Source organism: Haliotis rubra, unplaced genomic scaffold (genome assembly GCF_003918875.1).
Source record: "Haliotis rubra isolate DU_JTF1 unplaced genomic scaffold, ASM391887v1 Scf94, whole genome shotgun sequence".
In the NCBI taxonomy this organism is placed as follows: domain Eukaryota; kingdom Metazoa; phylum Mollusca; class Gastropoda; order Lepetellida; family Haliotidae; genus Haliotis; species Haliotis rubra.
Window position 1 is genome coordinate 1428425 of NW_025767679.1, and position 17101 is coordinate 1445525.

The window sequence follows — 17101 nt, forward strand, 5'->3', positions numbered from 1 at the left end:
ATCATTGTTTATAAATGATCGACACATCGAGACATTCTCTTTAATCAGAAAGTAGTTCCAGGCAAAAGTGATATTCTACTCAGTAAAATAACATGTTATTGTACTCAGTGAAAATACCATTTATATTTTCACCAATATTTACAGTATTTCACCCTTAAGAATATAATAAATGAAGGTAATCTGACATTTGGCAGACTGGATGAGGTACTGGCCGTATATTTCTGTAATAATTCTGACTACAGTGAACCACAAGATTCACTCACTCACTCACTCGAGTGAAAGGTAACGCCGCTATGGACAGTATTTTATTGCATCAAGCCTTGTTTGTTTGCTTCTTCCATGAGACCAGTTGCCTAATATGGCAAACCAAGAATCATAATCTGGTGAATCTGAGTCTCGAACCCATGCCTGGGGGGACGGGGAATACATTCCTGCCAACTGACCCCCGGCTCTGAACACAGATGTAGACACGTATTGACATTGATGCTAACTTAAGAAAAACGACGTGAAACTAAGATTTGAGAAACTCTAAATGTCAATATTACCTTTTTGTAGTTATGTAAAGTGCTTTCATTGGTTGTTCAATTGACAGCATCTACAGGTTAGGAATTAATATACCATTGGCCGTGTATTTACGAGAGCGTATCAAATATTAAAGGTATAATTTGTCTAAATAAAACTTCAAATGCCGTCTAATGTAATCCTGATACCTGTATGTATAAAGATGGCAATTAAGAAGTCATAAACTAGAAAATCGATATTTCAGATCATATCTTGAAAGTGCAGCTAAGAGTTAATTATGGCCTGTTTCCAAAGTTCGGTAAGGGAATTGTTAGTAAGGTGAAGTGTTTTAGAAGTTTATAATGACACTGTTTTGTCACTCCTAGCTGTATTCCAGATGTATGACAGTGATCTGTAAATAATTTAGTCTGAACCAGACAATCCACCGATTGACAATAATGTGTATTGATCTACGACGCCATTGGGATACGACAACACAGTGAGTCGAACCACCTGACCCCGTTAGTCGCCTCTTACGACAAGCATGGGTTGCCCAAGACCAGTTCTAACTCGGATCTCTATGGGTTACTGAAGATAACTATAGCACTTGGTACTCATAAGAGGGTACACACCAATTTGACAAATTATACATCGCCTTAACGAGTGTACAATTATTCATTTCTGTTGTTCGAAAATGTATAGTACTTCATAGAAAAATCAGCTAATGAGCACTGGTCAACACGCCCTGGGAATTGACCGTTAACTTGAGCGGGAACAAGAAAAACAAGATTACATGTTACTTATTGTACTGAGTAATGACTACTGTGTCATGGCGGACACCTGATCCTACAGTCAGCCATGACGGACACCTGATCTTGCAGTCAGCCATGACGGACATCTGATCCTACAGTCAGCCATGACGGACACCTGATCTTACAGTCAGCCATGACGGACATCTGATCCTACAGTCAGCCATGACGGACATCTGATCCTACAGTCAGCCATGACGGACATCTGATCCTACAGTCAGCCATGACGGACACCTGATCTTACAGTCAGCCATGACGGACACCTGATCCTACAGTCAGCCATGGCGGACACCTGATCCTACACTCAGCCAGGATTGACATCTGATCTTACAGTGAGTCATGACGGACATCTGATCTTGCAGTGAGTCATGACGGACACCTGATCCTACAGTCAGCCATGACGGACATCTGATCCTACAGTCAGCCATGACGGGACGCAGTCAGTCATGGACATCTGATCTTACAGTCAGCCATGACGGACATCTGATCCTACAGTCAGCCATGACGGACATCTGATCCTACAGTCAGCCATGACGGACATCTGATCTTGCAGTCAGCCATGACGGACATCTGATCTTACAGTCAGCCATGACGGACACCTGATCTTGCAGTCAGCCATGACGGACACCTGATCTTGCAGTCAGCCATGACGGACATCTGATCTTGCAGTCAGCCATGACGGACATCCTGATCTTGCAGTCAGCCATGACGGACATCTGATCCTACAGTCAGCCATGACGGACACCTGATCTTGCAGTCAGCCATGACGGACATCTGATCCTACAGTCAGCCATGACGGACATCTGATCCTACAGTCAGCCATGACGGACATCTGATCCTACAGTCAGCCATGACGGACATCTGATCCTACAGTCAGCCATGACGGACATCTGATCCTACAGTCAGCCATGACGGACATCTGATCCTACAGTCAGCCATGACGGACATCTGATCCTACAGTCAGCCATGACGGACATCTGATCCTACAGTCAGCCATGACGGACATCTGATCCTACAGTCAGCCATGACGGACATCTGATCTTGCAGTCAGCCATGACGGACACCTGATCTTACAGTGAGCCATGACGGACACCTGATCTGCAGTCAGTCAGCCATGACGGACATCTGATCTACAGCAGTCAGCCATGACGGACATCTGATCCTACAGTCAGCCATGACGGACATCTGATCCTACAGTCAGCCATGACGGACATCTGATCTTACAGTCAGCCATGACGGACATCTGATCTTACAGTCAGCCATGACGGACATCTGATCTTGCAGTCAGCCATGACGGACATCTGATCTTGCAGTCAGCCATGACGGACATCTGATCTTGCAGTCAGCCATGACGGACACCTGATCTTGCTACAGTCCATGACGGACATCTGATACAGTCAAATACAGTCAGCCATGACGGACATGTCAGCGGACATCTTGTGCTACAGTCATCATGACGGACATCTGATCTTGCAGTCAGCCATGACGGACATCTGATCCTACAGTCAGCCATGACGGACATCTGATCTCAGCCATGACTACAGGCCACCACTCAGTCCATGACGGACACCTGATCTTACAGTCAGCCATGACGGACAGACGGACATCTCAGCCATGACGGACATCTACAGTCATGACGGACATCTGATCTTGCAGTCAGCCATGACGGACACCTGATCTTGCAGTCAGCCATGACGGACATCTGATCTTGCAGTCATGACGGACATCTGATCTTGCAGTCATGACGGACACAGATCCTACAGTGGAGTCATGACGGACATCTGATCCTACAGTCAGCCATGACGGACACCTGATCCTACAGTCAGCCATGACGGACATCTTATCCTACAGTCAGCCATGACGGACACCTGATCTTGCAGTCAGCCATGACGGACACCTGATCTTGCAGTCAGCCATGACGGACATCTGATCTTGCAGTCAGCCATGACGGACACCTGATCCTACAGTGAGTCATGACGGACATCTGATCCTACAGTCAGCCATGACGGACATCTTGCCCTACAGTCAGCCATGACGGACACCTGATCTTGCAGTCAGCCATGACGGACACCTGATCTTGCAGTCAGCCATGACGGACATCTGATCCTACAGTCAGCCATGACGGACACCTGATCTTGCAGTCAGCCATGACGGACATCTTGTCCTACAGTCAGCCATGACTGACACCTGATCCTACAGTCAGCCATGACTGACATCTGATCCTACAGTCAGCCATGACGGACATCTGATCCTACAGTCAGCCATGACGGACATCTGATCCTACAGTCATCCATGACGGACATCTGATCTTGCAGTCAGCCATGACGGACATCTGATCCTACAGTCAGCCATGACGGACATCTGATCCTACAGTCAGTCATGACGGACATCTGATGCTACAGTCAGCCATGACGGACATCTTGTCCTACAGTCAGCCATGACGGACACCTGATCCTACAGTCAGCCATGACGGACATCTGATCCTACAGTCAGCCATGACGGACACCTGATCTTGCAGTCAGTCATGACGGACATCTGATGCTACAGTCAGCCATGACGGACATCTTGTGCTACAGTCAGCCATGACGGACACCTGATCCTACAGTCAGCCATGGCGGACATCTGATCCTACAGTCAGCCATGACGTACACCTGATCTTGCAGTCAGTCATGACGGACATCTGATGCTACAGTCAGCCATGACGGACATCTTGTCCTACAGTCAGCCATGACGGACACCTGATCCTACAGTCAGCCATGACGGACATCTGATGCTACAGTCAGCCATGACGGACATCTGATCCTACGGTCAGCCATGACGGACACCTGATCTTGCAGTCAGTCATGACGGACATCTGATGCTACAGTCAGCCATGACGGACATCTTGTCCTACAGTCAGCCATGACGGACACCTGATCTTGCAGTCAGTCATGACGGACATCTGATGCTACAGTCAGCCATGACGGACATCTTGTCCTACAGTCAGCCATGACGGACACCTGATCCTACAGTCAGCCATGACGGACACCTGATCTTGCAGTCAGTCATGACGGACACCTGATCTGACAGTGAGTCATGACGGACATCTGATCCTACAGTCAGCCATGACGGACATCTGATCCTACAGTCAGCCATGAGGGACGCCTTGGGAAACCTAGTGTTTTAAGCGTTCGCTCGTCGCACTGAAGATTCGGGTTCGATTCCCTTCATGGGTACAATGTGTGAAGTCTATTTCGTGATAATGCTTGTGTAAAACAATGCTTACGAATACACATTTAATAGCGTTTCAGGCAGACGACATTGGTACCAACATTCAATAGCGTCTGATACCCTTCTCGTGATCTTAAACACGATCTCTTTCCCCAACCCCGGAACCCATGAGGATATTATGGAAGTAATCGTCAATTTGAGAGAATAAAACTGGAGTAAAACATTCGTGGTGCCCAAGATGAACGCTGTATGTAGATAACTATGAAAGCCACAAAAACAGCAGTAGCCGGAAAGGTTGAATCGAACTCTGGCGACACGAGGTAATAAGTGCACCACCTACGTTTCTTGTCAACGCGATCGAATATCCATGTTAATTTTAATGATAGATGTCCAATTATAGTGTGATCATAAATAGACAGTAAATGGACGAACGGTTAATGAGATATCGACCTGAGTTTAAACCGAAATCGAACCAATCCGCAGAAGGTTTTAACGATCGGTTATATTTAAAGTTCTGACTGTAGGCGGAACAGCAGTTTAGGCTGCAGATAAATTACTGATTGAAATAATATAAAATTAATCTATACCACAATAGTTAGTGGTTGTAGAAATAAAGGTCAAAGAGGGGTGTGGTGTGTGTGTGTGTGTGTGTGCGGGGTGGGGTGGGGGTGGGGGTTAATACTTATTGATAAATGCAAAATCAGCTGATTATGGCGAGTATTGATTACTGTCGGTTGTGACAGGGTTAATGAGAACAAGGCGATTGGCGAGTATCACCAGCTCAGCTTATAATTGTTGTTTGGCACGCGTAATGAACTCTCATAAAGAAATTCAGCTGAGATTATTGTCGTCCAAGAGTTATGCCCCTTGGTGAGTATGGTGTAGGCCTACATATTGGGAGTTCTCGTATGGTGGTGGTGTTTTCGAATGCTATTTGGGAAGGTCGGGATACGACCGTGCGTTTGTACCAGGAGAAAATACCCCCAGTTTAGCACATTATTGTAGCGGAAGAATCCATTTATTTAGGTATTATTGTATATTTCGATAGTGTCATATTTAGGCGAACTCGCCATAGGTGGCACCTTACTTGAAATTAGGTACGATGTTTACTGTGCGAGATCTGGCGGACTCACAAATGCACGTGCTGCACAATATATTCATGGGGTGCACGTGCCAGGCGAGTATCTCACAGTCTGTGTGCGGCGCCAATGTAAACAGATGGCGTGAAGAGAAAATCTTCACTGGGTTTATGTTCGTACACCTCAGCGAAACAATCACTCATTTAATAAACTGTTTTGAAATATAGTTGTTACTAAAAAGGCCCAACACAGTCCCTGGTAGCAATGACATCCTGGTTAGGTCCCCATAGTTTGTGGAAAAAATCCTCCAAAACGTCGACGCAGCGCTGACGTCACCTGGGAAAGCGCATGTAAAATATTATTCCTCGGAATGTGAATAATTGGTGTTCTTCACTTTGAATACACTTTTCCCGCTATTGTAAGCTACATATCAATAAGGATTTAGTGTTCCGTATATATAATTGGCCTCTAAAAATTATGACAATGACTCAGTAATCAACTAATGTTTTTGCTGGTATCTTTCGGAAGAGGGGATTAAGAAGTCAGTATGTATATGAGTGGCTGTCGACGACATTAAAACCTGAAACCCGTTTTCCGCGTCAATTAACGTTCACAATTGTTTCCTTTTTCATAAAGTGGAAAGGCATCACTCGACAGCATCAGTTGTCGGGCGTTTCATTTCAGTGTTGGGTGAAACATACAAAGTACAAAAATAGTATCAATATTGGCTAGCTAGAACATGTTAGTAGCACGATTTGTTATGATTGTGTATCAAATGAAATCATAAACTGGATAATGCGACACAGCTGTCACTGCCTATGTATATTGTACGATCATCGAGTATAGTTGGTTGGTTGGTTTGTTCAACGCCACACTCAGCAATATTCCAGCTATATGGCGGCGGTCTGTAAATAATCGAGTCTAGACCAGACAATCCAGTGATCAACAGCTTGAACATCGATCTACGCAACTGGGATACGATGACATGTGTCAATCCAGTCAGCGAGCCTGACCACCCGATCCCGTTACAGGGGCGGATACAGCTTTTTGAGAACGGGGGAGTGCACACTATTGAGCAAAGGAGGGGTGCACACTTCATTTTCACCAGAGTTTCCCTGCCCTGCCCCTTCCCCCACCACCCCGGATCGCCTGTTACGATAAGCATGGGTTACTGAAGATCAACTCTAACTCTGATCTTCACGGGTATCATGGATTATGGAGGTCAATAATAACATACTGTAGTTGTATTGGAATCTTATCGCCTGAAACCTGCACACACCTGGGTCTCGATCCACAAAGCATTCGTAAGATTACGACCTGTCGTAACCCTACAGTTTACAATAGGCTTACGAATGTCGTAACGCTACGTACGCTTTGTGGGTCGGGATCCGGGACAATTCCCTTTCAGTTAGACCTTGAATGTGAGAACGGAAACTCCAGGTGGAGCAATGCACATGGGTGTCAGTGGGGTATTGTGTTCAAAACTGTGGATGTCGTAATGAATATAACAACACTCATATATTTATAGAAACGTAATGGCATTAAGAGCGTTGCCAATAGTAGAAATAGTATAGTACATGATCACTTAAATGCCAGCAAACAATACCACAGCTATTTCACTACACCTTAGAACATTAATTTTAACCCTAACAAAATCACCTTAAGATAGTATACCGTTGAACTGGAACCTCGAATTTCCACATTGCGGCGCTTTCATGCTTATAGGGTTATTGGGGCTTATTCTGTCTTAAGATCTCCTGGGTGAAAATATACTAACTACAAAAGTATATATGCTTAACATATCATAACATGAATTTAAGAAAACAATTGACTGTTTTTAGATTTCAGGATTGTTTTCATACGACTTGATGTCTACTAATTTCGTAGTTTTTTCTCTCGCGCACATTAATGGTTACATGTACCAATGTTTGTATTCTTAACAGCGCTGTATGGTAGTTTCAAGGGAGAGCAATTCCGTGGTGTTCTGTGGAACTGAGTATACACTATTTTGTCGCTACAGATTTTAATTGTTTGTAAGTCACATACCTATTCTGAACGATCTTTAATGCATCTATGTATTATTTTGTGGGAAATGGGAGCAATAATAAATAACGAACGGCTCGCATGGCTGTCACATTCCCAACCTTGGTGACGACCAGTCGGATTTTGAGAATCGCACGTAAAATATCCACCGACGATTGCAAGAAGCACGCATAAAATGTTGCCCAGCACGTGATTCTTGAACTTGTATTTAGAAATACGCCGAGTACAGAAAGGTCACAGAAATGTAAACAAGCGACAGTTCGCTATCGATCCAGTCAATCGAATAAACTGACTCCCTTCGATTTGATTTGCTCTGTGTAGGAAAGGAAAATTGTTGTTTTACTATAACGAGTGAGTGAGAGAGTCAGGTACTGGGGTTCCGTTGCAGCACGGTTCCAACTGCACGTTGATGGATACCCAGGTCGGCCACGTTTATCAAGTGGTGGAACTCAGTGCGACACCTACTACACCCACCTATTTGTCCACAAACTCTGGAAACCAAACATCATGTTCATATTATCCGAGAAAAGAGCAGATCCGCCCAACTAAAATTAACAATCACCAACCCTGCCATCGCCAAACCAAAACGTCATCCAAACAGACAAACCTGCCATCAACCTAAGACATCAGCCAAACAATTAAACTGCGACCACAAACCCCAAACATCACCCAAACAAACAAAACTGCAACCACCAACCCCAAACATCACTCAAACAAACAAAACTGCAACCACCAACCCCAAACATCACCCAAACAATTGAAACAAAATGGCAACACTGCAACCCCAAACCCCAAACAAACAAAACTGCAACCACCAACACCAAACATCACCCAAACAAACAAAACTGCAACCACCAACCCCAAACATCACCCAAACAAACAAAACTGCAACCACCAACCCCAAACATCAACCCCAAAAAAACAAACAAAAAACTGCAACCACCAGCCCTAAACAAACAAAACTGCAACCACCAACCCCAAACATCACCCAAACAAACAAAACTGCAACCACCAACCCCAAACATCACCCAAACAAACAAAACTGCAACCACCAACCCCAAACATCACCCAAACAAACAAAACTGCAACCACCAACCCCAAACATCACCCAAACAAACAAAACTGCAACCACCAACCCCAAACATCACCCAAACAAACAAAACTGCAACCACCAACCCCAAACATCATCCAAACAAACAAAACTGCAACCACCAACACCAAACATCACCCAAACAAACAAAACTGCAACCATCAACCCCAAACATCACCCAAACAGACAAAACTGCAACCACAAACTTCAAACATCAAACAAACACCACCAAGGATCCGAATCTGACTCTGGTAAGGAGGCACAGTCTTTGAAGCAATATAGAACATGGTTAAATGTATAATGCTTATTGGCTAAACTGTCAGAATAGCAATGCATGTTACACATTTCACAATCAAATTTGCGATCCCATTGGGAGAGAAGTATATTGTAGAGGTAATCACCTGGGCCTAGATTTTCGAAGCTCTCTTTGCGCTAAGATGGTCGTAAGTGCCATACATTAACATTATCTAACGACTATCTTAGCGCTAAGAGAGCTTCAAAAATCTAGGCCCTAGATGTTTTTGGACTGTACGTAACCTATATCTTGAACATACATTGTGATTCCCAAGCGCTGACAATCTACCATCCCAAAACACACACGTTTGATAACCTTTAATCACATAATCTCATTCTTATATTCTATCGTAGACAAAAAGTGTTTTCGTCTCTTTAAAACCAAACCCAAACATTGCAAGGTTTCCTGAAATTTGCGCATTAATACATTTCGCCAGAAGGTATCGTGATTAGTCAGTCAATATAGTTCCGTCTGAAACTTGTGTTTAGTCATAAATTACTGGTTTTTAGTATCTTAGACAAATATTTTGATAAAGATAAGTACCATCCTTGTACTTTGTCCGAAGACCGGATGATCCATTGAGACTCAATAGGCAACTGACAGTGACAACGCCCTGCTTGTATGTAAACACTGAAAGTAGTACTGTACATATCCGGCTATTACAAAAAATATATTTTCACAATTATCCGTAGATACCGTTTTCTTCCCCCAGAAAACCTACCCATTATATGATAAATCATAATATCTTTGCCCAAGTGGTTCGAAGATGTTGGACATAATGGACGAATATCCGTTTGGACTTTGAAACCGACCTCATGTTTGTATCTCTCTGTAGCTTACAAAACGCCAGTCCCTAGCAAGTGTATTTAGTAGTAAACAGTATAGTACTCAACATGTTGGTAGCCTAGTGGTTAAGGCCCATTTATGGTGTCCACCTTCGTGATATTAGTAGAACATTGCTAATGGCGTAAAACCATACTCACTCACTCACTACAAATCCAGGCTGTCGTAAGATCTCGTTTACAATGTTTTTCGTTAATGTTAAACGGGGCGCTCAGCTATAGTCCATGAATATGACTTCGGTCTGTTTATCCAGTCTGGACCAGACAAACCAGTGCTTGACATCATGAGCATCAATCTGCGCACTTGGGATTCGATATCATGCCACCCGTGAAGGTCCGGGTTAGAATGTACCTTCAGTAACTCATGCTTGTCGTAAGAGGCGACTAACAGGATCGGGTGGTCAGGCTCGCTGGCTTGGTTGACACATATGTCATCGGTTCCCAATTGCGCAGATTGATGCTCATGCTGTTGATCTCTAGATTGTCTGGTCCAGACTCGATTATTTACAGACCGCCGCCATAAAGCTGGAATATTGCTGAGTTGGGCGTAAAACTAAACTCACTCACTCACTCGATATCATGCATCAACCAATTCAGCGAGCCTAACCACCAGGCTAGCTATTCTCGAAACGTTCGTAGCCCTACGAACTTCTTAAGCCCATTCTTAACACACTGGCTACGATCAAAGTTAAGAATTCTTAGGGCTACGAACGTTTCGAGAATAAGGGCCTTTGTCCCGGTTCCACAAAGAGATCGTAGCGCTAAGATGACCGTAACTCCCATGCTTTAACATAGACTTACGACTGTCGTAGGGCTAAGATGATCGTAACTACCATACTTTAACAAAGACTTACGACTGTCGTAGCGCTAAGATGATCGTAACTCCCATACTTTAACATAGACTTACGACTGTCGTAGCGCTAAGATGATCGTAACTCCCATACTTTAACATAGACTTACGACTGTCGTAGCGCTAAGATGATCGTAACTCCCATACTTTAACATAGACTTACGACTGTCGTAGCACTACGATCGCTTTGAGGAACGAGGCTCTGATCTCGTTGGTCGCCCCTTACAACTAGCGTGGGTTGCTGAAGACAAATTCTAACTCGGATTTCCACAGGCTCATTAAACTAAGGATTGGTTTACCAGTACAGTGTGGGATCTGGCTTCTTCATTGAAACCAAATACAACCACGCCATCTCCGAAATTCTATTTTACTGCTTAAAAAGGACATCGAAATGCAGCCAATGCAGTCCTTCTGTCTGTTAATCCAGGTTTAACCCAACACGTCTAGATCGGTAAAACAGTATCACGCAGTATTGTATGTTGGAAACCTTTTTTTTATAACTAAATCAAAGCAAAATCTGCCCACCGAGATACATACTCAGTCTGATCCCCCACGACAGTTTCCGGCCGAGACCGTCAAATACAACATTATGGCCGGTTTTATCCGAGATCCCGGCTCTGTCTGCGACTATTTTTTCATTCGGAACTGATGTACCGCTGTTTGTAATGAACACGACATTGGCCGAATGAAATCTATGTCTCAGCCTTGTGGCGCTTGTATTTCTGGTATGGCGTAGACTCGTATTGTGGATGTTTAGATGGTAAATGAAAGAAGTCCCCGTTCGTGGTTAGTGACATGAATATAAACATGATTTGATGCTTGTTATAGAATAACTGAAGACGTCTCTTGCATATTTCATTAAAGCAAGCATTATTTTCAGTAGCACAATGTTAGACACGATCGTAATTAAATATTATCCTTGGGTGAATTACGATATATACTGATGGTCATATGTTAAGGAACGTGTTAACAGAATCAGTTTGGCGATGAACCACACTTACAATGATTAAAAAGGACCCTATTTCAGCGCTTGACACACATTCGTCGCTTCACACACGTTCGTCACTTGACACACATTGGTCGCTAGAAACAACATTGATGGCTTGACACACATTGATCGTTTGACACACATTCGTCGCTTGACACACATTGGTCGAGTAGATAGAGTGGGTACCCGCACACCGGAAAGTCGGTTGTTCGATCCCGGGCAGCGTGAAACCAAACGAGGTTAAAGATGTTACCATGCTCGGCTATCGGCATTATGGGATATAATGGTTGGGCGGCTCGACGTTTGTATACGTGCACGTCTCCCTCTAAGTGCAATAACCTTGAACGCGATGTGAAACCTAACCTCATCATACTTGGGTTCGACAGGACCGGGACTATTGCTGTGGTAATCTTATGTGTTCTACCAGACACACAGAACCTAACGCCAATACCTTTGGTGTGCTGTAGTGCATAAAGGTGGGTGTAGGGGTGATTCCATTAAACATGCTTTGTTGACGTTAAATGGCTAAAACTTTCATCTTTAAAAATCACAGTTTTGATCTGACATATTTTTACATTACTTTGACAATGTATTAACGAACATTGTAAATGCACTTTTTATGTCATTATAGGTAGACGTACGTTCAAGGAAGTGTACATAAAGGGACTTACGGTAATGAGTTTACGAAGGTTTACAAACAATGTCGAACTTTTTTACGCATTTTACACATATTTCTCGATAACCAGAACCTGCCAAATAAAATAAATGTTATAAACAAATGCATATCAGAATCTCGTCTATCAAGCCCCATGTAAACACTTTCTCTCGTTTTACAGAAAAAGTTTTAAATTGTCCGATTAAGTTGAAAATTACTAGAAGAGGAAAATATTACCGACGCCAAAAGGATAATTAGTGACTTGCATAAAGCTACACATTTGACGGTGGTGATGGTATAACGAGTGTTAAAGTAGCAGGAAACAGCCAGAGCTATAATGCATGTACATTAATGTCATCCATATATCTCTTCTTGATGCCGTGATACAACGGACAAATTGGACGTCAGAAAACAAACCCGAAAACGTTAAGGCAATTTACTTGTTTGCTGGAACAGTTGACTGGGGTGTTGGTTTCATTATAGGCTGGTTGGTTATAATTGCTTGTTTCGTTGATTGGTTGGGTGGTTTTGTTGTATACATGGATAATGGCTTCTTTAGTTTTGTGATTGTAGGATTGATAGGCAGTCACCGACATATGCACACACACACACGCTCGCGCACACACAAACACACACACAATATGTATATATTCTATAACTGTGTTATATGTCTGTAGATGTGTAATTTCATAGGTAAACGGGGTGGCTGAATGGTTGAATGGTTGAATGGTTGAAAGTGAGGTAAAACAGTTGTTCACAGGTTTGGTAATTTATAAGATGGGGGCAAGGAAGGATGGACAAATGGGTTGTAGGTTTGGTGTTTATGTATATAGATGAATGGAAGACATTCGCTATGTAGACAGGCAGGTAGACAGACATGTAGTCAACTAGGACAAGCACCTTTGATCACTATACAGGAGACTTGTTAACCACCACAAGTCGGGCTATTGATAATTCACAGTGAGACTAGAAACCAAACATGCAGCTCGTGCTCTTTCCCATCTTGAAAACACACTCCTCGAATAAAGTGGTCTATGAACTATCACTCGACAGCTGAATTACATTGCATTTTAGGAAATGACGTCAACATTCCTTTAGCTGAAACAACACCCGGCGTAGAGACAGGCATCCTTGTCAATAATTTATCAGCAGGTAGCGTAAGCACATAAACTATGGACGACGTTTCACTGGTTCGTGCCTTATGATAAAGGGGCGACGTATATCGACTACAGCGTAAGAGTTATCCTTGATCTATCAGCAGGATTTCCTTACCGTGCACTCAGCCTTAAAGCTTTCGATTTTCGAAAACAAGGGGTTTTCTTGTTCAGTACTGAATTGACTACCTTGGGGAGATGAGATAGTGGTTTGTGTTGATGACAAGATCCACTACCACAAACGTTCAGAATATGCGTGCGCGTGTTTGAGTGTACGTGGGAGTACGCTTTCACCATTCGCGTCGTAACTGAAAGCGATATTAGTATTGCGTGCGTGGGAGAGTAAACGAACGTAACGTCGTTTAGAACAGCTAAAGTTTCAAAAGCCCAAATAAGCACTGGTTACGTCGTTTGTAAACCCAGCACGGATGCGATGTAGACAAACTCGACCGTACGAACCTCTGTATACTTGATGTAACACACTTCTACACGTATTTTCGTAACTGGTACGCATGGAGTCTAAATACGTCAGCTACTGTGAAACCTCGCTTATCCGGTCCCTCGACACGATCAAGGATCGGAGGGAAGAAAACAACATACAATTATAGGTTAACATTTATCATGCAAAACTGTGTTCTACTGGAGATATAGCTTGAGTGAGATCAAACGATATCTGTCCTTGGAGATACCGTTTTTACAGTACTTAGATTTTGTACAAAGCCCTGACAATGCTATGACGTCATGAACTTGATGACATCACAAGGCTATGGTATCGCTGCACTGCAAGTCTAATGACAGTACCATGTTCAGAGATGTACATTTTTTCATTGAAAACTAATAAAGAGTGATACTTGACGATAAACAGAATCTCACCCTTGTGTCTTCTGATATCAAATACATCAACACTCGTTGATTAAAGTAAAAATATCCTCGGCAAGTGTTGGATATTTGTAACTTTATCAATTCGTGTTGATATAATTGATATCAGTAGACACTTGAGTGAGATGCTCTATGTAACACATGATATCATATGTTTTAGCGTTCTAAACGTACATTCCGAAGTCCACGTTCTGCGTAAGTATTGCTTATAAGGCAGCTTGTTAAATATTTCAAGAAATACTGTGAACAGCAACACTACATCCGTGACGTCGTATTGACGTATCACTCAGTCAATAGTGGGCGTGGTCGAAGTTTTAGCACTAAACATAAACGCAAAACTTAAATCCTGCAGAATCAGTGGCGGTCTATTTAACATTCTACAGCAGACAATCATTGACCAAGAAACATGTTTGTGAGTGAGTTTAGTTTTACGCCGCTTTCAGGATTATTCCAGCAATATCACGGCGGGGGACAGAAATGGGCTTCACACACTGTACCCATGTGGGGAATCGAACCCAGGCCTGCGGCGTGACGAGCAAACGCTTTAACCACTAGGCTACCCCACCGCCTCCAGAAACATGTTAATCCAACGGATACACATGATAACAACATCCTCTGAATAGGTTGAGCTTCGTTCAATTGAAGTAACATTATCAAACATATTACAGTGACCCTAAAGAAACAGCTGGAAATTCAAAATTCACGTCTTGAATAATAATTTGTTTTCTATTACATGTGCATTTATAGCATTCCACCGACGTGCGACCTTGACCCCGGTGTCTTGTTGCCCCTACAAAAGGTGTTCCCAAACACACATCTCAGTAAACCACGGCTGATGTGGCTTATCTGAAACGGCTCTGTCGGATCACCTCTTTCGTCTTCTTATATATATAGTTCCCTGTGCTAAAAACACACAACCTTTTGAATCCCTTGACGAAAATAAATAAGCGTGATCCCCGATGTTAGTGATCGCTGTCGTGGGAATGTGTGTGTTATAAAAAGCTGAGCCCACCTCATTTAAAGCTGGTCAGGTCTTAGAAGTGAACATCAGCGTCATGGTCAGGTTTGATGTTATCCACTCTCGTGTGTACATTCGGAACATTTTAGCAGTGATATCTTCAATAATAAGTTTAAACGGTTCTCTATTATATATTATATCAGCTTCAATAAGAGGCATAACAAATCGAAATAATAATATTTGGTAATACAGATTACCCGAATTTCATTATCTTTGTCTGAAATAGATTTGCCGGATAAAAAGACTTTATTTACCAGACGGGTGAGTGGGTGACTTTACAATATTCCAGCAATATTACGGCGGAGACTACCAGAAATGGGCTTCACACATTGTACCCATGTGGGGCATCGAACCCAGTCTTTGGCGCGACGAGCGAACGCTTTAACCACTGGACTATCCCTCCGCCAGTACCAGACGGGTATTTCGGGACTAATGCCTTTTATTGAGACCAAAGATAACATATATACACGAATGAGGTTTAAGGTCGCAGTAATTTTAGTCCTTTTCAAACAAGTGGTTGACAGGGCATGATCTCATTCCAGCTGGGACATACATTATGACCAACCGATCTTCGACAATGTATTGCTTCACAACACGTTATAAAATGTAGATTGTTCGATAAAAAAAGTGGGCGGTGGGGTGGCCTAGTGGTTAAAGCGTTCGCCCGTCACGCCGAAGACCCGGGTTCGATTCCCCACATGGGTACAATGTATGAAGCCCATTTCCTCTGTCCCCCGCCGTGATCTTGCTGGAATATTACTAACAGCGGCGTAAAACTACTCGATCACTCACACTTAGTGAGACATAAATATACACCGTGTGTGTGTATTGTATCTAAGACTGTCAGTCTTGCAAGGAGTGAGGGAATGAGGTTTACTTTATCAAGTGTTACAAGTCACGAGACACACATGATGACATTGCACTGGTGAGTGGATGTTATTATACGCCGCAGTAAATTCAAGCTTTATTACTGCGACCTGAATATAACGACGATGAGCCAGAAAAAAATTAGTAACAGATGTGATGATCAAAGGTCCACATCAACGGCGTACGGTGACACGCAACTGACACACTCACCAGATTAATCGTCTCTGACAAGCATAGGTTGGCGGGATCTATTCTAACTCAGAAACCATAGGGTTAAACTGTGGTTAAAATTCTACGAACATGCGAGCATTCGCAACTAGTCTTCAGAGACGCTTGTAAATGTGCATATCGCATGATAGTTTAGATAACTACTTCTAACAATACAATGAGTTAACTGAAAGTCAGCAGCAATCTGTAAGTATCAGCACGTGTCTGCTCGTGAAAGGAAGTGAATATCTCGATGTTGAGGGTTTCTTCCTTGTCGATACACTCCCCAGGTGCAGCAACTCCAGCTTCCGCCGCGTGACGTTGGTGAGGGTTGTTTTTAGAGTACAGATCCGTTTTCAGTTATACAACGTCCAGTTGATGTATGTGATAAGCTTGTAGTGAGGAGCCTCTATGTCTCAGGAAGGGATATGATATTGTACAGTGCTTTTACATAATAAATACAATAGATGTAAAATGAAAATTGTGAATAAAACGTTCCCGACTCTCCCAACTCTCCCAACACTCCCAACACTCCCAACTCTTCCGTCATATTGTTGATGAATAAAACAACAAGTAAACGAAATTATCAACCGTCAGTCAGTTTATATAACTTC